The sequence below is a fragment of the Leptodactylus fuscus genome, chromosome 1 (assembly GCF_031893055.1).
Source record: "Leptodactylus fuscus isolate aLepFus1 chromosome 1, aLepFus1.hap2, whole genome shotgun sequence".
Lineage (NCBI taxonomy): Eukaryota > Metazoa > Chordata > Amphibia > Anura > Leptodactylidae > Leptodactylus > Leptodactylus fuscus.
In genome coordinates, this window is record NC_134265.1 from 219,767,930 (window position 1) to 219,794,019 (window position 26,090).

The following is a 26,090-nucleotide window of genomic DNA, read 5'->3' on the forward strand; positions in this document are numbered from 1 at the left end:
AGGTTTGTGGTTGGGACAAGGCTAGGGTTAAGGTGGAGGACTTGTCCAAAGCTATGGTTAGGGTTGAGGACTGTGCCAAAGCTAGGGCTAAGATTTGGTGGTAAACTAACACCTGGGTAAGGGTTGAATGCTGCAATCATACTAAAGTTAGTTTGGAGAGTTTGGAAAATCGTTGGATTAGGGTTGTGGTTGGGACAAGGCTAGGATTAAGGTGGAGGGCTTGCCAAAAGCTAGGGTTAGGGCTGTGAACTGAGCCAAAGCTAGGGTTAAGATTTGGTGGTAAACTAACACCTGGGTAAGGGTTGAATGCTGCAATCATACTAACGTTAGTGTGGGGAGTTTGGAAAACATTAGGATTAGGTTTGTGGTTGGGACAAGGCTAGGATTAAGGTGGAGGGCTTGCCAAAAGCTAGGGTTAGGGCTGTGAACTGAGCCAAAGCTAGGGTTAACTTTGGGGGCGGGACTAACACCTGGGTAAGGGTTGAATGCTGTGATCATACTAAAGTTAGTGTGGGGAGCTAGGAAAAACTCTGGGTTAGGGTTGTGGTTGGGACAAGGCTTGGGTTAAGGTGGAGGGCTTTTCCAAAGCTAGCGTTGAGGTTGAGGACTTTGCCAAACCTAGGGTTAACTTTGGGTGCTGGAATAACACCAGGTTAAGGGTTGAATGTGCAGTCATACTAAAATTAGTGTGGAATGTTAGGAAATCCTTTGGGTTAGGGTTGTGGTTGGGTCAAGGCTAGGGTTAAGGTGAAGGGCTTGCCCAAAGCTAGGGTTGAGTTTGAGGACTTTGCCAGACCTAGGGTTAACTTTGGGTGCAGGACTAACACCAGGGTAAGGGTTGAATGCAGCAGTCATAATAAAATTAGTGTGGAATGTTAGGAAAAAGTTTGGGTTAGGGTTTTGGTTGTGACAAAGCTAGGGTTAAGGTTGAGGGCTTGTCCAAAGCTAGTGTTAGTGTTGAGGACTGTGCCATAGCTAGGGCTGAGATTGGGTGGTAAACTTACACCTGGGTAAGGGTTGGAAGCTGCAATCATACTAAAGTTAGTTTGGAGAGTTTGGAAAATGTTTGGATTAGGGTTGTGGTTGGGACAAGGCTAGGATTAAGGTGGAGGGCTTGTGCAAAGCTAGGGTTAGGGCTGTGAACTGAGCCAAAGCTAGGGTTACCTTTGGGGGCGGTACTAACACCTGGGTAAGGGTTGAATGCTGTGATCATACTAAAGTTAGTGTGGGGAGTTTGGAATTCGTTAGGATTAGGGTTGTGGTTGGGACAAGGCTAGGGTTAAGGTGGAGGGCTTGTCCAAAGCTAGGGTTAGGGTTGAGGACTGTGACAAAGCTAGGGCTGAGATTGGGTGGTAAACGTACACCTAGGTAAGGGTTGAAAGCTGCAATCATACTAAAGTTAGTGTGGGAAGTTTTAAAAAAGTTTGGGTTAGGGTTGTGGTTGGATCAAGGCTAGGGTTAAGGTTGATGGCTTGTCCAAAGCTAGGGTTAGGGTTGAGGACTGTGTCAAAGCTAGAGCTAAGATTACGTGGTAAACTAACACCTGGGTAAGGATTGAATGCTGTGATCATACTAAAGTTAATGTGGGGAGTTTGGAATTCGTTTGGATTAGGGTTGTGGTTGGGACAAGGCTAGGGTTAAGGTGAAGGGCTTGCCCAAAGTTTTGGTTAGGGCTGTGGACTGAGCCAAAGGTAGGGTTAACTTTGGGGTTGGGACTAACACCTGGGTAAGGGTTGAATGCTGTGATCATACTAAAGTTAGTGTGGGGAGCTAGGAAAACGTTTGGGTTAGGGTTGTGGTCGGGACAAAGCTAGGATTAAGGTTGTGGGCTTGTTCAAAGCTAGAGTTAGAGATGAGTAGATTTCCAAAGCTAGGGCTAAGTTGGGGGGCTAGACTAACACCTGGGTAAGGGTTGAATGCTGCGATCATACTGAAGTTAGTGTGGGGTGTTTAAAAAAAGTTTGGGTTAGGGTTGTGGTTGGGTCAAGGCTAGGGTTAAGGTTGAGGGCTTGTCCAAAGCTAGGGTTAGGGTTGAGGACTGTGCCAAAGCTAGGGCTAAGATTGGGTGGTAAACTCACACCTGGGTAAGGGTTGAAAGCTGCAATCATACTAAAGTTAGTGTGGGGAGTTTGGAAAACGTTAGGATTAGGTTTGTGGTTGGGACAAGGCTAGGGTTAAGGTGGAGGACTTGTCCAAAGCTATGGTTAGGGTTGAGGACTGTGCCAAAGCTAGGGCTAAGATTTGGTGGTAAACTAACACCTGGGTAAGGGTTGAATGCTGCAATCATACTAAAGTTAGTTTGGAGAGTTTGGAAAATCGTTGGATTAGGGTTGTGGTTGGGACAAGGCTAGGATTAAGGTGGAGGGCTTGCCAAAAGCTAGGGTTAGGGCTGTGAACTGAGCCTAAGCTAGGGTTAACTTTGGGGGCGGGACTAACACCTGGGTAAGGGTTGAATGCTGTGATCATACTAAAGTTAGTGTGGGGAGCTAGGAAAAACTCTGGGTTAGGGTTGTGGTTGGGACAAGGCTTGGGTTAAGGTGGAGGGCTTTTCCAAAGCTAGCGTTGAGGTTGAGGACTTTGCCAAACCTAGGGTTAACTTTGGGTGCTGGAATAACACCAGGGTAAGGGTTAAATGTGCAGTCATACTAAAATTAGTGTGGAATGTTAGCAAATCCTTTGGGTTAGGGTTGTCGTTGGGTCAAGGCTAGGGTTAAGGTGAAGGGCTTGCCCAAAGCTAGGGTTGAGGTTGAGGACTTTGCCAGACCTAGGGTTAACTTTGGGTGCAGGACTAACACCAGGGTAAGGGTTGAATGCTGCAGTCATACTAAAATTAGTGTGGAATGTTAGGAAAAAGTTTGGGTTAGGGTTTTGGTTGTGACAAAGCTAGGGTTAAGTTTGAGGGCTTGTCCAAAGCTAGTGTTAGGGTTGAGGACTGTGTCAAAGCTAGGGCTGAGATTGGGTGGTAAACTAACACTTGGTAAGGGTTGAAAGCTGCAGTCATACTAAAGTTAGTGGGGGGAAATTTGGAAAATGTTAGGATTAGGGTTGTGGTTGGGACATGGCTAGGGTTAAGGTGGAGGGCTTGTCCAAAGCTAGGGTTAGGGTTGAGGACTGTGACAAAGCTAGGGCTGAGATTGGGTGGTAAACTTACACCTGGGTAAGGGTTGAAAGCTGCAATCATATTAAAGTTAGTGTGGGAAGTTTAAAAAAAGTTTGGGTTAGGGTTGTGGTTGGATCAAGGCTAGGGTTAAGGTTGATGGCTTGTCCAAAGCTAGGGTTAGGGTTGAGGACTGTGTCAAAGCTCGAGCTAAGATTACGTGGTAAACTAACACCTGGGTAAGGGTTGGAAGCTGCAATCATACTAAAGTTAGTTTGGAGAGATTGGAAAATGTTTGGATTAGGGTTGTGGTTGGGACAAGGCTAGGATTAAGGTGGAGGGCTTGCCCAAAGCTAGGGTTAGGGCTGTGAACTGAGCCAAAGCTAGGGTTACCTTTGGGGGCGGGACTAACACCTGGGTAAGGGTTGAATGCTGTGATCATACTAAAGTTAGTGTGGGGAGTTTGGAATTTGTTTGGATTAGGGTTGTGGTTGGGACAAGGCTAGGGTTAAGGTGGAGGGCTTGTCCAAAGCTAGGGTTAGGGTTGAGGACTGTGACAAAGCTAGGGCTGAGATTGGGTGGTAAACGTACACCTAGGTAAGGGTTGAAAGCGGCAATCATACTAAAGATAGTGTGGGAAGTTTAAAAAAAGTTTGGGTTATGGTTGTGGTTGGATCAAGGCTAGGGTTAAGGTTGATGGCTTGTCCAAAGCTAGGGTTAGGGTTGAGGACTGTGTCAAAGCTAGAGCTAAGATTACGTGGTAAATAACACCTGGGTAAGGGTTGGAAGATGCAATCATACTAAAGTTAGTTTGGAGAGTTTGGAAAATGTTTGGATTAGGGTTGTGGTTGGGAGAAGGCTAGGATTAAGGTGGAGGGCTTGCCCAAAGCTAGGGTTAGGGCTGTGAACTGAGCCAAAGCTAGGGTTACCTTTGGGGGCGGGACTAACACCTGGGTAAGGATTGAATGCTGTGATCATACTAAAGTTAGTGTTGGGAGTTTGGAATTCGTTTGGATTAGGGTTGTGGTTGGGACAAGGCTAGGGTTAAGGTGAAGGGCTTGCCCAAAGCTATGGTTAGGGCTGTGGACTGAGCCAAAGGTAGGGTTAACTTTGGGGTTGGGACTAACACCTGGGTAAGGGTTGAATGCTGTGATCATACTAAAGTTAGTGTGGGGAGCTAGGAAAATGTTTGGGTTAGGGTTTTGGTCGGGAAAAAGCTAGGATTAAGGTTGTGGGCTTGTTTAAAGCTAGAGTTAGAGATGAGTAGATTTCCAAAGCTAGGGCTAAGTTTGGGGGCTAGACTAACACCTGGGTAATGGTTGAATGCTGCGATCATACTGAAGTTAGTGTGGGGAGTTTAAAAAAAGTTTGGGTTAGGGTTGTGGTTGGGTCAAGGCTAGGGTTAAGGTTGAGGGCTTGTCCAAAGCTAGGGTTAGGGTTGAGGACTGTGCCAAAGCTAGGGCTAAGATTGGGTGGTAAACTCACACCTGGGTAAGGGTTGAAAGCTGCAATCATACTAAAGTTAGTGTGGGGAGTTTGGAAAACGTTAGGATTAGGTTTGTGGTTGGGACAAGGCTAGGGTTAAGGTGGAGGGCTTGTCCAAAGCTATGGTTAGGGTTGAAGACTGTGCCAAAGCTAGGGCTAAGATTTGGTGGTAAACTAACACCTGGGTAAGGGTTGAATGCTGCAATCATACTAAAGTTAGTTTGGAGAGTTTGGAAAATCTTTGGATTAGGGTTGTGGTTGGGACAAGGCTAGGATTAAGGTGGTGGGCTTGCCAAAAGCTAGGGTTAGGGCTGTGAACTGAGCCAAAGCTAGGGTTAACTTTGGGGGCGGGACTAACACCTGGGTAAGGGTTGAATGCTGCAATCATACTAAAGTTAGTTTGGAGAGTTTGGAAAATCTTTGGATTAGGGTTGTGGTTGGGACAAGGCTTGGGTTAAGGTGGAGGGCTTTTCCAAGGCTAGCGTTGAGGTTGAGGACTTTGCCAAACCTAGGGTTAACTTTGGTTGCTGGAATAACACCAGGGTAAGGGTTGAATAAGCAGTCATACTAAAGTTAGTGTGGAATGTTCGGAAATCCTTTGGGTTAGGGTTGTTGTTGGGTCAAGGCTAGGGTTAAGATGAAGGGCTTGCCCAAAGCTAGGGTTGACTTTGGGTGCAGGACTAACACCAGGGTAAGCGTTGAATGCTGCAGTCATACTAAAATTAGTGTGGAATGTTAGGAAAAAGTTTGGGTTAGGGTTTTGGTTGTGACAAAGCTAGGGTTAAGGTTGAGGGCTTGTCCAAAGCTAGTGTTAGGGTTGAGGACTGTGCCATAGCTAGGGCTAAGATTGGGTGGTAAACTAACACTTGGTAAGGGTTGAAAGCTGCAGTCATACTAAAGTTAGTGGGGGGAGTTTTGGAAAACGTTAGGATTAGGGTTGTGGTTGGGACAAGGCTAGGGTTAAGGTGGAGGACTTGTCCAAAGCTAGGGTTAGGGTTGAAGACTGTGTCAAAGCTAGGGCTGAGATTGGGTGGTAAACTTACACCTGGGTAAGGGTTGAAAGCTGCAATCATACTAAAGTTAGTGTGGGAAGTTTAAAAAAAGTTTGGGTTAGGGTTGTGGTTGGATCAAGGCTAGGGTTAAGGTTGATGGCTTGTCCAAAGCTAGGGTTAGGGTTGAGGACTGTGTCAACGCTAGAGCTAAGATTACGTGGTAAACTAACACCTGGGTAAGGGTTGGAAGATGCAATCAATCAAAACCAATTATCCACAGACCATAAGAATAGCTGAGGGAATTAAATCCATTAGAACACTTACAAAAGAAAAAGAAAACCCTCAAATAATTATACACCAGATCATATAAAATTTGAATATATCTTTATTATACCAAATACAATCATAAAGTTAAATAGCAGCTGGGCAGATGGTTAAGCCAAAGTTGAAGGCACAGTGACAAACAGGGAAATTAGGACCTTATTTAGATTACAATTAGCGCATAAAGCCTTAAGTGTCCAGGGAATACATATAAATAACCATAAACATTAATTTTAATCCAGAACACAAGACTCTACACAACATTAAATCACATTATATTCCATTGCAAAAAGTGATAAGACCAATGGTATTAGCAAAGCTTGAATAACAAGAAATGATCAGAGCGATCAGATCACATTATAACCTGGATAGCTTCCAGAGGTAAGAAACCCATATAGTAATTTAACCTAGATCATACATTCATGGATAAAGGAAGCCCAGTATATATATAGTTCAAGCTAGAATCATATTAAAAAATAAGAAATACCTGAGGTCATTATGGCAGATGGATATAGTCCTAAGTCCCAAAACACAAACGGCAAGGACACCTCGACGCGTTTCGCCGTGCGACCGGCTTCCTCAGGAGGTATAGGAGACTGATGATACATGTGACCATTTATAGAGACACTAATAGATTCTACCGGAAGTTGAAAATAGTACCCAGATTGCTTTGCGGAGCATTCCGTCTCCGCCCACATTATATCGTCATTCTGTCACATGATGGTAGATTTCAGTGACAGGTCCCGTTCGGCCCTAAAACTTTGTTCTTTACGCATGCGCACATGATCATGTGATAGATAAATCACATGATCAGATTAGTTTTGTAATACCTCAGTCCATCCCTATCATAACGTCATTCTATCACGTGATATGTCGGACTAAATATGTCATGCTAATTAAAAAGAGCACATGATCATGCGATACTTAGATCACATGATCGGATAACTTATAAGTCCCAAACGATATAGTCCAGCATATGATATTTCAAATTTATATATATTAGAGATGATAACAATATAATTTCATTGTCAAGATTTAACAAACTAGATGTTTTACAGATCACATACGTACACAGTTAAAGGGCCATACATTAGAAAGGGTAAACCTTAATGACAATATCAAAATTATGGGCCAAGCTCATAAAAAAACATATACATCATATTTTAACAGACTAATAAAAGATATTCATAAAATTTGCATAAAAAATATTTTTAACAAATCCGAAAATATTTTTTAATGGCTAGCCATAAAAACGCCGCGTGACCACATGAAATCGCATGAAAATCGCATAAAAACCGCACCCTAGTCTGAATACAGACAAAAAGTTTTTATTGGTGAAAAAAAGTGCAAGATAAATATAAGTTTAAAGTTTAGGTTTAAATATAAGTATAAATACAAAAAATAATAATACTAAAGTGAATCAAAATGTGTAGAATTAAAATAAAATAAAATGAAAAAAACAAACAAAATTACCCAAAACAGTGAGAAGAGAGAAGGTAAATAACCAACTCAATTATGACAACAAAAATTAAATTTGCTGATAAGTGAATTACACATAAAATTACACATAAAATTAAGATTGAGGGATGCAATTGAGCGTTTGCAATAGTAGCGGTCCATATCAACGCAGTCAACACAGCGCATATTTTAAAGTTCATCAAAGAGGGTACTCCATCCGGACTATAGTAGACTCCTCATATCAGATTTCCAAAGGAACAAATGCATTAACAACGCATATTGTTGAAATGTATCCCACATATCAATGACACAGTTGGTAACGTCACCTAATTAGACAAAAACAAACATAATGAACATAAAACGAAAAGAATACTGCTAAAATTAAAACCAAAGCCGTATTGTTTTGTTAGAGAAAAGAAACAAAGTTAACAGTTTCATTCAAGCCCCGTGGGGACGCCGTGTCCAGTGTTACTATCCATCTCGTCTCTCGCTGTAAAAGGGCCCTTTTTAAGTCCCCACCCCGTGAACCCAAGAGTGTGCGATCAATTCCGCGAACCCTTAGTCCATTAGGGTTACAATTGTGGCACTCTTTGAAATGGCGTGGTACCGGTTGCAATCTCTCAAAATCAGTAACGGATTCAGCAGCACGGATCTTACGCACATGCACTGAAATCCTCACTTTCAAAGCACGAGTGGTCATTCCCACATATATTTTGCCACAAGGGCATGTCAGATGATAGATTACTGCAGTAGTGGAACAAGTGATGTTATGTCTAATCTGAAATTTTTTGTTGCCGGATGAATCAGTGAAATCATATGATCTAATCATAAAAGGACACATGGAACATTTTCCACATGAGTAAAACCCCCATCTCGGTCCCCTAGATCCAAATAGATTATTACTCCTTGCAACATAATGACTCTTAACCAACATATCACGAAGATTTCTAGATCTCCTCCAGGTTATACTTGGAAATTTGGGTAAGTATTGTGCAATATCTGAGTCTGTTTGTAAAATAGGCCAGTGTGTTTGCAAAATGTCATGTATATCCTTCCAATGGGAATTATAGGTGGTTATAAACCTAACTTGTTGCTCTGATCTCTGTCTGTCAGGCTTACCTTTGTTAACCAGAAGAGTATTCCTAGGTACACTCTTAGCACGTTGGTAGCCTCTCTGAATCATCTGGTTAGTATAGCCTCTTTGTTTAAAACGAGCTGTCAGATCCATTGATTGAGATTCAAAGTCCGACTCCTTTGAGCAGATCCGTCTCACTCTAAGAAACTGTCCAATGGGAATTCCATCCTTAATCTTAAAGTAGTGGGCTGAAGATGCATGAAGAAGGACATTAGTTGCCGTCTGTTTTCTGTAAATATTAGTGGAGACACTGCCATCAGATTCACACGACACCATTAAATCTAAGAAATCAACCTGCACTGTACTAAATTTCCAGGTCAAATGTATATTGTAATCATTGGTGTTGAGGGACTTAAGGAATTCTGTCAACTGCGACGTCGAGTCCTGCCAGATAAAAAATATATCATCGATATATCTCGACCATTGAAGCACGGCATCGAAACCTGGCACAAATGGAACCACCTCCCTCTCCCACAGCCCCAGGAATAAATTGGCATACGAGGGCGCACAAGTCGCCCCCATAGCCGTTCCCTGGAGCTGCAGGAAAGGGCGGTACTTAAATAAAAAATAATTATGAGTTAAAACGAACCGAAGAAGCTCCAAAATAAAGTCTACCAAATCAGAATCTAAGTTGGTCATTCTCAAAAAAAATTCAGATGCCCGTACTCCAATGTCGTGCCGTATCGATGTATACAGGGACTCGACGTCGCAGGTGACCAGAACCGTCCCCTCCTCAAGATGTAAACCATCCAAATGTCGAAGTATGTCAGAGGTGTCTCTTATATATGAAGGCAGGGTCTCCACACATCCCTTCAAATAATGGTCAATAAATCTACTAACCCCTTCACAAAGACTACCTAGACCTGAAACAATAGGCCTACCAGACGGGATTATAGGATTTTTGTGTATCTTGGGGAGAAGATACAGCGTGGGAATTTTTGGATGGTCCACAGTAAGTCCAAGTTTTATTTCATCCGTAATAATACCCACACTGCAAGCATCTCCCAAGATACCATCCAATTCACTCTTGAAATTCTGTGTAGGATCGCTAGGCAATCTGCGATAGCAGATCCTGTTATTTAACTGGCGAAAAGCCTCGACTTCGTACATCTGCGTCGGCAATATTACAACGTTCCCTCCCTTATCAGCTGGTTTAATAACAACATCGTCCAAAAGTTGTAGTTCTTTAAGAGCCTGTCTTTGACTATAGTTCAAATTATGTTGTGCAGTATCTTCAGGTATCTTAGAAAGATTGGAAGATGCAATCATACTAAAGTTAGTTTGGAGAGTTTGGAAAATGTTTGGATTAGGGTTGTGGTTGGGACAAGGCTAGGATTAAGGTGGAGGGCTTGCCCAAAGCTAGGGTTAGGGCTGTGAACTGAGCCAAAGCTAGGGTTACCTTTGGGGGCGGGACTAACACCTGGGTAAGGATTGAATGCTGTGATCATACTAAAGTTAGTGTGGGGAGCAAGGAAAACGTTTGGGTTAGGGTTGTGGTCGGGAAAAAGCTAGGATTAAGGTTGTGGGCTTGTTTAAAGCTAGAGTTAGAGATGAGTAGATTTCCAAAGCTAGGGCTAAGTTTGGGGGCTAGACTAACACCTGGGTAATGGTTGAATGCTGCGATCATACTGAAGTTAGTGTGGGGAGTTTAAAAAAAGTTTGGGTTAGGGTTCTGGTTGGGTCAAGGCTAGGGTTAAGGTTGAGGGCTTGTCCAAAGCTAGGGTTAGGGTTGAGGACTGTGCCAAAGCTAGGGTTAAGATTGGGTGGTAAACTCACACCAGAGTAAGGGTTGAAAGCTGCAATCATACTAAAGTTAGTGTGGGGAGTTTGGAAAACGTTAGGATTAGATTTGTGGTTGGGACAAGGCTAGGGTTAAGGTTGAGGGCTTGTCCAAAGCTAGGGTTAGGGTTGAGGACTGTGCCAAAGCTAGGGCTAAGATTTGGTGGTAAACTAACACCTGGGTAAGGGTTGAATGCTGCAATTATACTAAAGTTAGTTTGGAGAGTTTGGAAAATCTTTGGATTAGGGTTGTGGTTGGGACAAGGCTAGGATTAAGGTGGTGGGCTTGCCAAAAGCTAGGGTTAGGGCTGTGAACTGAGCCAAAGCTAGGGTTAACTTTGGGGGCGGGACTAACACCTGGGTAAGGGTTGAATGCTGTGATCATACTAAAGTTAGTGTGGGGAGTTTGGAATTCGTTTGGATTAGGGTTGTGGTTGGGACGAGGCTAGGGTTAAGGTGGAGGGCTTGTCCAAAGCTAGGGTTAGGGTTGTGGACTGTGACAAAGCTAGGGCTGAGATTGGGTGGTAAACTTACACCTGGGTAATGGTTGAAAGCTGCAATCATACTAAAGTTAGTGGGGGGAGTTTGGAATTCGTTTGGATTAGGGTTGTGGTTGGGACAAGGCTAGGGTTAAGGTGGAGGGCTTGTCCAAAGCTAGGGTTAGGGTTGAGGACTGTGTCAAAGCTAGAGCTAAGATTACGTGGTAAACTAACACCTGGGTAAGGGTTGGAAGCTGCAATCATACTAAAGTTAGTTTGGAGAGTTTGGAAAATGTTTGGATTAGGGTTGTGGTTGGGACAAGGCTAGGATTAAGGTGGAGGGCTTGCCCAAAGCTAGGGTTAGGGCTGTGAACTGAGCCAAAGCTAGGGTTACCTTTGGGGGCGGGACTAACACCTGGGTAAGGGTTGAATGCTGTGATCATCCTAAAGTTAGTGTGGGGAGCTAGGAAAAAGTCTGGGTTAGGGTTGTGGTTGGGACAAGGCTTGGGTTAAGGTGGAGGGCTTGTCCAAAGCTAGGGTTAGGGTTGAGGACTGTGTCAAAGCTAGAGCTAAGATTACATGGTAAACTAACACCTGGGTAAGGGTTGGAAGTTGCAATCATACTAAAGTTAGTTTGGAGAGTTTGGAAAATGTTTGGATTAGGGTTGTGGTTGGGACAAGGCTAGGATTCAGGTGGAGGGCTTGCCCAAAGCTAGGGTTAGGGCTGTGAACTGAGCCAAAGCTAGGGTTACCTTTGGGGGCGGGACTAACACCTGGGTAAGGGTTGAATGCTGTGATCATACTAAAGTTAGTGTGGGGAGTTTGGAATTCGTTTGGATTAGGTTTGTGGTTGGGACAAGGCTAGGGTTAAGGTGGAGGGCTTGTCCAAAGCTAGGGTTAGGGTTGAGGACTGTGACAAAGCTAGGGCTGAGATTGGGTGGTAAATATACACCTGGGTAAGGGTTGAAAGCTGCAATCATACTAAAGTTAGTGTGGGAAGTTTAAAAAAAGTTTGGGTTAGGGTTGTGGTTGGATCAAGGCTAGGGTTAAGGTTGATTGCTTGCCCAAAGCTAGGGTTAGGGCTGTGAACTTAGCCAAAGCTAGGGTTACCTTTGGGGGCGGGACTAACACCTGGGTAAGGATTGAATGCTGTGATCATACTAAAGTTAGTGTGGGGAGTTTGGAATTCGTTTGGATTAGGGTTGTGGTTGGGACAAGGCTAGGGTTAAGGTGAAGGGCTTGCCCAAAGCTATGGTTAGGGCTGTGGACTGAGCCAAAGGTAGGGTTAACTTTGGGGTTGGGACTAACACCTGTGTAAGGGTTGAATGCTGTGATCATACTAAAGCTAGTGTGGGGAGCTAGCAAAACATTTGGGTTAGGGTTGTGGTCGGGACAAAGCTAGGATTAAGGTTGTGGGCTTGTTCAAAGCTAGAGTTAGAGATGAGTAGATTTCCAAAGCTAGGGCTAAGTTTGGGGGCTAGACTAACACCTGGGTAAGGGTTGAATGCTGCGATCATACTGAAGTTAGTGTGGGGAGTCTAAAAAAAGTTTGGGTTAGGGTTGTGGTTGGGTCAAGGCTAGGGTTAAGGTTGAGGGCTTGTTCAAAGCTAGGGTTAGGGTTGAGGACTGTGCCAAAGCTAGGGCTAAGATTGGGTGGTAAACTCACACCTGGGTAAGGGTTAAAAGCTGCAATAATACTAAAGTTAGTGTGGGGAGTTTGGAAAACGTTAGGATTAGATTTGTGGTTGGGACAAGGCTAGGGTTAAGGTGGAGGGCTTGTCCAAAGCTATGGTTAGGGTAGAGGACTGTGTCAAAGCTAGGGCTAAGATTTGGTGGTAAACTAACACCTGGGTAAGGGTTGAATGCTGCAATCATACTAAAGTTAGTTTGGAGAGTTTGGAAAATCTTTGGATTAGGGTTGTGGTTGGGACAAGGCTAGGATTAAGGTGGAGGGCTTGCCAAAAACTAGGGTTAGGGCTGTGAACTGAGCCAAAGCTAGGGTTAACTTTGGGGGCGGGACTAACACCTGGGTAAGGGTTGAATGCTGTGATCATCCTAAAGTTAGTGTGGGGAGCTAGGAAAAAGTCTGGATTAGGGTTGTGGTTGGGACAAGGCTTGGGTTAAGGTGGAGGGCTTTTCCAAAGCTAGGGTTGAGGTTGAGGACTTTGCCAAACCTAGGGTTAACTTTGGGTGCTGGAATAACACCAGGGTAAGGGTTGAATGTGCAGTCATACTAAAATTAGTTTGGAATGTTAGGAAATCCTTTGGGTTTGGGTTGTGGTTGGGTCAAGGCTAGGGTTAAGGTGAAGGGCTTGCCCAAAGCTAGGGTTGAGGTTCAGGACTTTGCCAGACCTAGGGTTAACTTTGGGTGGAGGACTAACACCAGGGTAAGAGTTGAATGCTGCAGTAATACTAAAATTAGTGTGGAATGTTAGGAAAAAGTTTGGGTTAGGGTTTTGGTTTTGGTTGTGACAAAGCTAGGGTTAAGGTTGAGGGCATGTCCAAAGCTAGTGTTAGTGTTGAGGACTGTGCCATAGCTAGGGCTAAGATTGGGTGGTAAACTAACACTTGGTAAGGGTTGAAAGCTGCAGTCATACTAAAGTTAGTGGGGGGAGTTTTGGAAAACGTTAGGATTAGGGTTGTGGTTGGGAAAAGGCTAGGGTTAAGGTGGAGGGCTTGTCCAAAGCTAGGGTTAGGGTTGAGGACTGTGACAAAGCTAGGGCTGAGATTGGGTGGTAAACTTACACCTGGGTAAGGGTTGAAAGCTGCAATCATAATAACGTTAGTGTGGGAAGTTTAAAAAAAGTTTGGGTTAGGGTTGTGGTTGGATCAAGGCTATGGTTAAGGTTGATGGCTTGTCCAAAGCTAGGGTTAGGGTTGAGGACTGTGTCAAAGCTAGAGCTAAGATTACGTGGTAAACTAACACCTGGGTAAGGGTTGGAAGCTGCAATCATACTAAAGTTAGTTTGGAGAGTTTGGAAAATGTTTGGATTAGGGTTGTGGTTGGGACAAGGCTAGGATTAAGGTGGAGGGCTTGCCCAAAGCTAGGGTTAGGGCTGTGGACTGAGCCAAAGGTAGGGTTAACTTTGGGGTTGGGACTAACACCTGTGTAAGGGTTGAATGCTGTGATCATACTAAAGCTAGTGTGGGGAGCTAGCAAAACATTTGGGTTAGGGTTGTGGTCGGGACAAAGCTAGGATTAAGGTTGTGGGCTTGTTCAAAGCTAGAGTTAGAGATGAGTAGATTTCCAAAGCTAGGGCTAAGTTTGGGGGCTAGACTAACACCTGGGTAAGGGTTGAATGCTGCGATCATACTGAAGTTAGTGTGGGGAGTTTAAAAAAAGTTTGGGTTAGGGTTGTGGTTGGGTCAAGGCTAGGGTTAAGGTTGAGGGCTTGTTCAAAGCTAGGGTTAGGGTTGAGGACTGTGCCAAAGCTAGGGCTAAGATTGGGTGGTAAACTCACACCTGGGTAAGGGTTAAAAGCTGCAATCATTAGAGATGAGCGAACACTAAAATGTTCGAGGTTCGAAATTCGATTCGAACAGCCGCTCAATGTTTGTGTGTTCGAACGGGTTTCGAACCCCATTATAGTCTATGGGGAACAGATACTCGTTAAGGGGGAAACCCAAATCCGTGTCTGGAGGGTCACCAAGTCCACTATGACACCCCAGGAAATGATGCCAACACCTCTGGAATGACACTGGGACAGCAGGGGAAGCATGTCTGGGGGCATCTAACACACCAAAGACCCTCTATTACCCCAACATCACAGGCTAACAACTACACACTTTACACACTCAATACCACCTCTCTGACAGTAGGAAAACACCTTGAAACATGTGTATTTGGCACTTGCAGTGAGGAGAGCTTGTCACCAGCAGTGAATTTGGCCCTTGTAGTAAGTTGAGGTTGGCACCAACATTTGTTTTGAAAATCAGGGTGGATTGAGCCTCTAACCAGCAGAGTTTGGGCAAATTCATGGTGGAGGGAGCCTCTAAACACCCCAGTTTGGGCAAATTCATGGTGGAGGGAGCCTCTAAAAACCCCAGTTTGGACCAATTCATGGTGGAGGGAGCCTCTAACCAGCCCAGTTTGGGCAAATTCATGGTGGAGGGAGCCTCTAAAAAACCCAGTTTGGACCAATTCATGGTGGAGGGAGCCTCTAACCAGCCCAGTTTGGGCAAATTCATGGTGGAGGGAGCCTCTAACCAGCCCAGTTTGGACCAATTAATGGTGGAGGGAGCCTCTAACCAGCCCAGTTTGGACCAATTAATGGTGGAGGGAGCCTCTAACCAGCCCAGTTTGGACCAATTCATGGTGGAGGGAGCCTCTAAACAGCCCAGTTTGGGCAAATTCATGGTGGAGGGAGCCTCTAAAAAACCCAGTTTGGACCAATTCATGGTGGAGGGAGCCTCTAAACAGCCAAGTTTTGGGAAATTCATGGTGGAGGGAGCCTCTAACCAGCCCAGTTTGGACCAATTCATGGTGGAGGGAGCCTCTAAACAGCCAAGTTTTGGGAAATTCATGGTGGAGGGAGCCTCTAACCAGCCCAGTTTGGACCAATTCATGGTGGAGGGAGCCTCTAAAAAACCCAGTTTGGACCAATTCATGGTGGAGGGAGCCTCTAAACAGCCCAGTTTGGGCAAATTCATGGTGGAGGGAGCCTCTAACCAGCCCAGTTTGGACCAATTCATGGTGGAGGGAGCCTCTAAACAGCCCAGTTTGGGCAAATTCATGGTGGAGGGAGCCTCTAACCAGCCCAGTTTGGACCAATTCATGGTGGAGGGAGCCTCTAACCAGCCCAGTTTGGACCAATTAATGGTGGAGGGAGCCTCTAAAAAACCCAGTTTGGACCAATTCATGGTGGAGGGAGCCTCTAAACAGCCCAGTTTGGGCAAATTCATGGTGGAGGGAGCCTCTAACCAGCCCAGTTTGGACCAATTCATGGTGGAGGGAGCCTCTAAACAGCCCAGTTTGGGCAAATTCATGGTGGAGGGAGCCTCTAACCAGCCCAGTTTGGACCAATTCATGGTGGAGGGAGCCTCTAACCAGCCCAGTTTGGACCAATTAATGGTGGAGGGAGCCTCTAACCAGCCCAGTTTGGACCAATTCATGGTGGAGGGAGCCTCTAAACAGCCCAGTTTGGGCAAATTCATGGTGGAGGGAGCCTCTAAAAAACCCAGTTTGGACCAATTCATGGTGGAGGGAGCCTCTAACCAGCCCAGTTTGGACCAATTAATGGTGGAGGGAGCCTCTAACCAGCCCAGTTTGGACCAATTCATGGTGGAGGGAGCCTCTAACCAGCCCAGTTTGGACCAATTCATGGTGGAGGGAGCCTCTAAACAGCCCAGTTTGGGCAAATTCATGGTGGAGGGAGCCTCTAAAAAACCCAGTTTGGACCAATTCATGGTGGAGGGAGCCTCTAACCAGCCCAGTTTGGACCAATTAATGGTGGAGGGAGCCTCTAACCAGCCCAGTTTGGACCAATTCATGGTGGAGGGAGCCTCTAAACAGCCAAGTTTTGGGAAATTCATGGTGGAGGGAGCCTCTAACCAGCCCAGTTTGGACCAATTCATGGTGGAGGGAGCCTCTAAACAGCCAAGTTTTGGGAAATTCATGGTGGAGGGAGCCTCTAACCAGCCCAGTTTGGACCAATTCATGGTGGAGGGAGCCTCTAAAAAACCCAGTTTGGACCAATTCATGGTGGAGGGAGCCTCTAAAAAACCCAGTTTGGACCAATTCATGGTGGAGGGAGCCTCTAAACAGCCCAGTTTGGGCAAATTCATGGTGGAGGAAGCCTCTAACCAGCCCAGTTTGGACCAATTAATGGTGGAGGGAGCCTCTAAACAGCCCAGTTTGGGCAAATTCATGGTGGAGGGAGCCTCTAACCAGCCCAGTTTGGACCAATTCATGGTGGAGGGAGCCTCTAAACAGCCAAGTTTTGGGAAATTCATGGTGGAGGGAGCCTCTAACCAGCCCAGTTTGGACCAATTCATGGTGGAGGGAGCCTCTAAACAGCCAAGTTTTGGGAAATTCATGGTGGAGGGAGCCTCTAACCAGCCCAGTTTGGGGAAATTCATGGTGGAGGGAGCCTCTAAAAAACCCAGTTTGGACCAATTCATGGTGGAGGGAGCCTCTAAAAAACCCAGTTTGGACCAATTCATGGTGGAGGGAGCCTCTAAACAGCCCAGTTTGGGCAAATTCATGGTGGAGGAAGCCTCTAACCAGCCCAGTTTGGACCAATTAATGGTGGAGGGAGCCTCTAAACAGCCCAGTTTGGGCAAATTCATGGTGGAGGGAGCCTCTAACCAGCCCAGTTTGGACCAATTCATGGTGGAGGGAGCCTCTAACCAGCCCAGTTTGGGCAAATTCATGGTGGAGGGAGCCTCTAAAAAACCCAGCTTGGACCAATTCATGGTGGAGGGAGCCTCTAACCAGCCCAGTTTGGGCAAATTCATGGTGGAGGGAGCCTCTAAAAAACCCAGTTTGGACCAATTCATGGTGGAGGGAGCCTCTAAACAGCCCAGTTTGGGCAAATTCATGGTGGAGGGAGCCTCTAACCAGCCCAGTTTGGACCAATTAATGGTGGAGGGAGCCTCTAAACAGCCCAGTTTGGACCAATTAATGGTGGAGGGAGCCTCTAACCAGCCCAGTTTGGACCAATTAATGGTGGAGGGAGCCTCTAACCAGCCCAGTTTGGACCAATTAATGGTGGAGGGAGCCTCTAACCACCCCAGTTTGGACCAATTAATGGTGGAGGGAGCCTCTAACCAGCCCAGTTTGGACCAATTCATGGTGGAGGGAGCCTCTAAAAAACCCAGTTTGGACCAATTCATGGTGGAGGGAGCCTCTAAACAGCCCAGTTTGGGCAAATTCATGGTGGAGGGAGCCTCTAAACAGCCCAGTTTGAGCAAATTCATGGTGGAGGGAGCCTCTAACCAGCCCAGTTTGGACCAATTAATGGTGGAGGGAGCCTCTAACCAGCCCAGTTTGGACCAATTCATGGTGGAGGGAGCCTCTAAACAGCCAAGTTTGGACCAATTCATGGTGGAGGGAGCCTCTAAACAGCCCAGTTTGGGCAAATTCATGGTGGAGGGAGCCTCTAAACAGCCCAGTTTGGGCAAATTCATGGTGGAGGGAGCCTCTAACCAGCCCAGTTTGGACCAATTAATGGTGGAGGGAGCCTCTAACCAGCCCAGTTTGGACCAATTCATGGTGGAGGGAGCCTCTAAACAGCCAAGTTTGGACCAATTCATGGTGGAGGGAGCCTCTAAAAAACCCAGTTTGGACCAATTCATGGTGGAGGGAGCCTCTAACCAGCCCAGTTTGGACCAATTAATGGTGGAGGGAGCCTCTAACCAGCCCAGTTTGGACCAATTAATGGTGGAGGGAGCCTCTAACCAGCCCAGTTTGGACCAATTCATGGTGGAGGGAGCCTCTAAACAGCCCAGTTTGGGCAAATTCATGGTGGAGGGAGCCTCTAACCAGCCCAGTTTGGACCAATTCATGGTGGAGGGAGCCTCTAAAAAACCCAGTTTGGACCAATTCATGGTGGAGGGAGCCTCTAAACAGCCCAGTTTGGGCAAATTCATGGTGGAGGGAGCCTCTAAACAGCCCAGTTTGGGCAAATTCATGGTGGAGGGAGCCTCTAACCAGCAGAGTTGGTGGAAATCAGGGTGGAGGGAGCCTCTAACCAGCAGAGTTGGGGGAAATCAGGGTGGAGGGAGCCTAGTATTAGCAGAATTGTGCAACGCTTATGGTGGATGAGTATGAGGATGCGGAGGAATTGGAGAGGTTGAGTACAGACATGGAGTTTCATGTTGGGGTGCTTTACACAGGTGGGCACAAAAATGACGGCTCTACCCAGTGGTGGTTCATTTTTATCAAAGTGAGCCGGTCGGCACTCTCAGCTGACAGACGGGTGCGCTTGTCAGTGATGATGCCACCGGCTGCACTGAACACCCTCTCAGATAGGACGCTGGCGGCAGGACAGGACAGCACCTCCAAGGCATATAGGGCAAGTTCAAGCCACAGGTCCAACTTCGACACCCAATACGTGTAGGGCGCAGAGGGGTCGGAGAGGACAGGGCTGTGGTCGGAAAGGTATTCCCGCAACATGCGCCTATACTTCTCACGCCTGGTGACACTAGGACCCTCCGTGGCGGCACTTTGGCGAGGGGGTGCCATCAAGGTGTCCCAGACCTTAGACAGTGTGCCCCTCGTTTGTGTGGACCGGTGAGAACTTGGTTGCCTACTGGAGGAACTGCCCTCCCTGCCGCCAACGTCACATGCTGGAAACATCTCCATCATATTCTGCACCAATTGCCTGTGGCAAGCATTGATGCGATTGGCCCTCCCCTCTACTGGAATAAAAGACGAGATGTTGTTTTTATACCGGGGGTCAAGGATAGCAAAGATCCAGTACTGGTTGTCCTCCATGATTTTGACAATACGCTTGTCGGTTGTAAAGCACCCCAACATGAACTCAGCCATGTCTGCCACAGTGTTAGTTGGCATGACTCCTCTGGCCCCACCGGAAAGTTCAATCTCCATTTCCTCCTCATCCTCCATGTCTACCCATCCGCGCTGCAACAATGGGACGATTCGAAGTTGCCCGGAAGCCTCCTGTATCACCATCACATCATCGGACAACTCTTCTTCCTCCTCCTCCTCCTCCTCCTCCTCCTCCTCCATTAAACGCAGTGAAGCGGACAGATGTGTGGACCTACTCTCCAGCTGTGACGGATCGGATGCTATCCCTAACTCCTCTGTGTGATCTGAGTTATCCCTGATGTCAATCAGGGATTCTCTCAGAACACACAAGAGCGGGATTGTAAGGCTCACCATCGCATCCTCAGAGCTCACCCTCCTTGTGGACTCCTCAAAGACCCGTAGGATGTCACAAAGGTCTCTCATCCATGGCCACTCATGGATGTGAAACTGAGGCAGCTGACTTTGTGGCACCCTAGGGTTTTGTAGCTGGTATTCCATCAAAGGTCTCTGCTGCTCAACCACTCTATTCAACATCTGAAACGTTGAGTTCCAGCGTGTGGGGACGTCGCACAAAAGCCGGTGTTGTGGCACATGCAGGCGTTGCTGGAGAGATTTTAAGCTAGCAGCGGCTACTGTCGACTTGCGAAAGTGGGCGCACATGCGCCGCACTTTCACCAGTAGCTCTGGAACATTGGGGTAGCTCTTTAGGAAACGTTGCACCACTAGGTTGAAGACGTGGGCCAGGCATGGAACATGTTGGAGTCCGGCAAGCTCCAGAGCTGCTACCAGGTTCCGGCCGTTATCACAAACGACCATGCCTGGGCCCAGGTGCAGCGGCTCAAACCATATTGCCGTCTCATCGAGGAGGGCATCCCTCACCTCGGAGGCAGTGTGCTGTCTGTCCCCCAAGCTGATCAGCTTCAGCACAGCCTGCTGACGTCTACCAACGCCAGTGCTGCAACGTTTCCAACTCGTAGCTGGGGTCAATCTAACAGCGGAGGAGGAGGCGGTGGCGGAGGAGGAGGCGGTGGCGGAGGAGGAGGCGGTAGAGGAGGAGGAGGAGGGGGGTGTTCTTCTCGTGTCCCTGCCAGGAATGTTAGGCGGGGAGACGAGGTACACCGGGCCAGTTTGGGAAGCAGTCCCAGCCTCAACTACATTCACCCAGTGTGCCGTCAGTGAAATGTAGCGTCCCTGTCCGCATGCACTTGTCCACGCGTCGGTGGTCAAGTGGACCTTTGTGCAAAGCGCGGAACTAAGGGCCCGCCTGATGTTGAGTGACACGTGCTGGTGCAAGGCGGGGACGGCACACCGGGAGAAGTAGTGACGGCTAGGGACGGCATAGCGAGGTGCCGCAGTTGCCATCAGGGCCAGGAAGGCGGGAGTTTCAACAAGCCGGAACGCCAACATCTCCTGGGCCAGCAGTTTAGCGATGTTGGCGTTCAAGGCTTGCGCGTGTGGGTGGTTAGCAGTGTATTTCTGCCGCCGCTCCAATGTCTGAGAGATGGTGGGTTGTTGTAAAGAAACGCCTGATGGTGCCTTTGATGGTGCAGGAGAAGGAGATAAGACAGGACCAGGGGAGGATGAGGTAGAAGTCAACAAAGTGGCGGAGGCAGATGAAGTGGTGTCCTGGCTCGTCCTCTGGAGTGCATCGCCAGCACAGTCAGCAGTGGCAGTGGCAGAGGCAGTGGCAGAGGCAGTGGCAGTGGCGTGAACGGCAGGCGGCCTTTGTCCTGCCGTTGCTGCCTGCCACTGATTCCAGTGCTTGGATTCCAAATGACGGCGCATTGAAGTGGTGGACAGGTTGCTCTTCTCAGAGCCCCTAATCAATTTCGAGAGGCAAATTGTGCAGACAACACTATATCTGTCCTCGGCGCATTCCTTGAAAAAACTCCACACCTTCGAGAAACGTGCCCTCGAGGTGGGAGTTTTTCGGGGCTGGGTACGAACTGGAACATCTTGGGAGATTCCGGGTGTGGCCTGGCTTCGCCTAAGCTGCTGACCTCTGCCTCTGCCTCTAGCTACCCTTTTTGGTGCTGCACCTGCCTCAACATCCACACTACTTTCCCCGCTTGACATCCCCCCTGTCCAGGTCGGGTCAGTGTCCTCATCATCCACCACTTCCTCTTCCAACTCCTGTCTCATCTCCTCCTCCCGCACAATGCGCCGGTCAACTGGATGCCCTGACGGCAACTGCGTCACATCATCGTCGATGAGGGTGGGTTGCTGGTCATCCACCACCAAATCGAACGGAGATGGAGGAGACTCTAGTGTTTGAGCATCTGGACACAGATGCTCCTCTGTTAGGTTCGTGGAATCGTGACGTGGAGAGGCAGGTTGAGGGACAATGAAAGGAGCGGAGAACAGCTCTGGGGAGCAGGGACAGTTTGGGTTATTGTTCTGTAAAGCTTCGGAATTTTGGGAGGAAGGAAGACAAGACTGTTGGGTAATAGGAGGAGAGGAGGCAGAGTCTGACTGGCTGCTGGACAATGTGCTGTAAGCGTTCTCTGACAGCCATTGCAAGACCTGTTCCTGGTTCTCGGGCCTACTAAGGTTTGTACCCTGCAGTTTAGTTAATGTGGCAAGCAACCCTGGCACTGTGGAGTGGCGCAATGCTTGCTGCCCCACAGGAGTAGGCACGGGACGCCCTGTGGCTTCACTGCTACCTTGCTCCCCAGAACCATTCCCCCGACCTCGCCCACGGCCTCGTCCACGTCCCTTTCCGGGAGCCTTGCGCATTTTGAATTCCTAGTTAGAAATTGGCACTGTATACCAGTAGTAAAAATTGTGGGTGCACGTAACCCCAATATATTCTTTGAATTCCCAGTCAGACAATGGCACTGTATACCAGTAGTAAAAATTGTGGGTGCACGTAACCCCAATATATTCTTTGAATTACCAGTCAGAAACTGGCACTATATGGCAGTAGCAAGAAATGAGGGTATTTATAACCCCAATATATTCTTTGAATTCCCAGTCAGACAATGGCACTGTATACCAGTAGTAAAAATTGTGGGTGCACGTAACCCCAATATATTCTTTGAATTACCAGTCAGAAACTGGCACTATATGGCAGTAGCAAGAAATGAGGGTATTTGTATTCCCAATATACTCTTTGAATTCCCAGTCAGACAATGGCACTGTATACCAGTAGTAAAAATTGTGGGTGCACGTAACCCCAATATATTCTTTGAATTACCAGTCAGAAACTGGCACTATATGGCAGTAGCAAGAAATGAGGGTATTTGTATTCCCAATATACTCTTTGAATTCCCAGTCAGACAATGGCACTGTATACCAGTAGTAAAAATTGTGGGTGCACGTAACCCCAATATATTCTTTGAATTACCAGTCAGACACTGGCACTATATGGCAGTAGCAAGAAATGAGGGTATTTGTATTCCCAATATACTCTTTGAATTCCCAGTCAGACCATGGCACTGTATACCAGTAGTAAAAATTGTGGGTGCACGTAACCCCAATATATTCTTTGAATTCCCAGTCAGAAACTGGCACTATATGGCAGTAGCAAGAAATGAGGGTATTTGTATTCCCAATATACTCTTTGAATTCCCAGTCAGACAATGGCACTGTATACCAGTAGTAAAAATTGTGGGTGCACGTAACCCCAATATATTCTTTGAATTCCCAGTCAGACAATGGCACTGTATACCAGTAGTAAAAATTGTGGGTGCACGTAACCCCAATATATTCTTTGAATTCCCAGTCAGAAACTGGCACTATATGGCAGTAGCAAGAAATGAGGGTATTTGTATTCCCAATATACTCTTTGAATTCCCAGTCAGACAATGGCACTGTATACCAGTAGTAAAAATTGTGGGTGCACGTAACCCCAATATATTCTTTGAATTACCAGTCAGAAACTGGCACTATATGGCAGTAGCAAGAAATGAGGGTATTTGTATTCCCAATATACTCTTTGAATTCCCAGTCAGACAATGGCACTGTATACCAGTAGTAAAAATTGTGGGTGCACGTAACCCCAATATATTCTTTGAATTACCAGTCAGAAACTGGCACTATATGGCAGTAGCAAGAAATGAGGGTATTTATAACCCCAATATATTCTTTGAATTCCCAGTCAGACAATTGCACTGTATACCAGTAGTAAAAATTGTGGGTGCACGTAACCCCAATATATTCTTTGAATTACCAGTCAGAAACTGGCACTATATGGCAGTAGCAAGAAATGAGGGTATTTGTATTCCCAATATACTCTTTGAATTCCCAGTCAGACAATGGCACTGTATACCAGTAGTAAAAATTGTGGGTGCACGTAACCCCAATATATTCTTTGAATTCCCAGTCAGAAACTGGCACTATATGGCAGTAGCAAGAAATGAGGGTATTTGTATTCCCAATATACTCTTTGAATTCCCAGTCAGACAATGGCACTGTATACCAGTAGTAAAAATTGTGGGTGCACGTAACCCCAATATATTCTTTGAATTACCAGTCAGAAACTGGCACTATATGGCAGTAGCAAGAAATGAGGGTATTTGTATTCCCAATATACTCTTTGAATTCCCAGTCAGACAATGGCACTGTATACCAGTAGTAAAAATTGTGGGTGCACGTAACCCCAATATATTCTTTGAATTACCAGTCAGAAACTGGCACTATATGGCAGTAGCAAGAAATGAGGGTATTTATAACCTCAATATATTCTTTGAATTCCCAGTCAGACAATGGCACTGTATACCAGTAGTAAAAATTGTGGGTGCACGTAACCCCAATATATTCTTTGAATTACCAGTCAGAAACTGGCACTATATGGCAGTAGCAAGAAATGAGGGTATTTGTATTCCCAATATACTCTTTGAATTCCCAGTCAGACAATGGCACTGTATACCAGTAGTAAAAATTGTGGGTGCACGTAACCCCAATATATTCTTTGAATTACCAGTCAGAAACTGGCACTATATGGCAGTAGCAAGAAATGAGGGTATTTGTATTCCCAATATACTCTTTGAATTCCCAGTCAGACAATGGCACTGTATACCAGTAGTAAAAATTGTGGGTGCACGTAACCCCAATATATTCTTTGAATTACCAGTCAGACACTGGCACTATATGGCAGTAGCAAGAAATGAGGGTATTTGTATTCCCAATATACTCTTTGAATTCCCAGTCAGACAATGGCACTGTATACCAGTAGTAAAAATTGTGGGTGCACGTAACCCCAATATATTCTTTGAATTACCAGTCAGAAACTGGCACTATATGGCAGTAGCAAGAAATGAGGGTATTTGTATTCCCAATATACTCTTTGAATTCCCAGTCAGACAATGGCACTGTATACCAGTAGTAAAAATTGTGGGTGCACGTAACCCCAATATATTCTTTGAATTCCCAGTCAGACAATGGCACTGTATACCAGTAGTAAAAATTGTGGGTGCACGTAACCCCAATATATTCTTTGAATTCCCAGTCAGAAACTGGCACTATATGGCAGTAGCAAGAAATGAGGGTATTTGTATTCCCAATATACTCTTTGAATTCCCAGTCAGACAATGGCACTGTATACCAGTAGTAAAAATTGTGGGTGCACGTAACCCCAATATATTCTTTGAATTCCCAGTCAGAAACTGGCACTATATGGCAGTAGCAAGAAATGAGGGTATTTGTATTCCCAATATACTCTTTGAATTCCCAGTCAGACAATGGCACTGTATACCAGTAGTAAAAATTGTGGGTGCACGTAACCCCAATATATTCTTTGAATTACCAGTCAGAAACTGGCACTATATGGCAGTAGCAAGAAATGAGGGTATTTATAACCCCAATATATTCTTTGAATTCCCAGTCAGACAATGGCACTGTATACCAGTAGTAAAAATTGTGGGTGCACGTAACCCCAATATATTCTTTGAATTACCAGTCAGAAACTGGCACTATATGGCAGTAGCAAGAAATGAGGGTATTTATAACCCCAATATATTCTTTGAATTCCCAGTCAGACAATGGCACTGTATACCAGTAGTAAAAATTGTGGGTGCACGTAACCCCAATATATTCTTTGAATTACCAGTCAGACACTGGCACTATATGGCAGTAGCAAGAAATGAGGGTATTTGTATTCCCAATATACTCTTTGAATTCCCAGTCAGACAATGGCACTGTATACCAGTAGTAAAAATTGTGGGTGCACGTAACCCCAATATATTCTTTGAATTCCCAGTCAGACAATGGCACTGTATACCAGTAGTAAAAATTGTGGGTGCACGTAACCCCAATATATTCTTTGAATTCCCAGTCAGAAACTGGCACTATATGGCAGTAGCAAGAAATGAGGGTATTTGTATTCCCAATATACTCTTTGAATTCCCAGTCAGACAATCGCACTGTATACCAGTAGTAAAAATTGTGGGTGCACGTAACCCCAATATATTCTTTGAATTCCCAGTCAGAAACTGGCACTATATGGCAGTAGCAAGAAATGAGGGTATTTGTATTCCCAATATACTCTTTGAATTCCCAGTCAGACAATGGCACTGTATACTAGTAGTAAAAATTGTGGGTGCACGTAACCCCAATATATTCTTTGAATTACCAGTCAGAAACTGGCACTATATGGCAGTAGCAAGAAATGAGGGTATTTATAACCCCAATATATTCTTTGAATTCCCAGTCAGACAATGGCACTGTATACCAGTAGTAAAAATTGTGGGTGCACGTAACCCCAATATATTCTTTGAATTACCAGTCAGAAACTGGCACTATATGGCAGTAGCAAGAAATGAGGGTATTTATAACCCCAATATATTCTTTGAATTCCCAGTCAGACAATGGCACTGTATACCAGTAGTAAAAATTGTGGGTGCACGTAACCCCA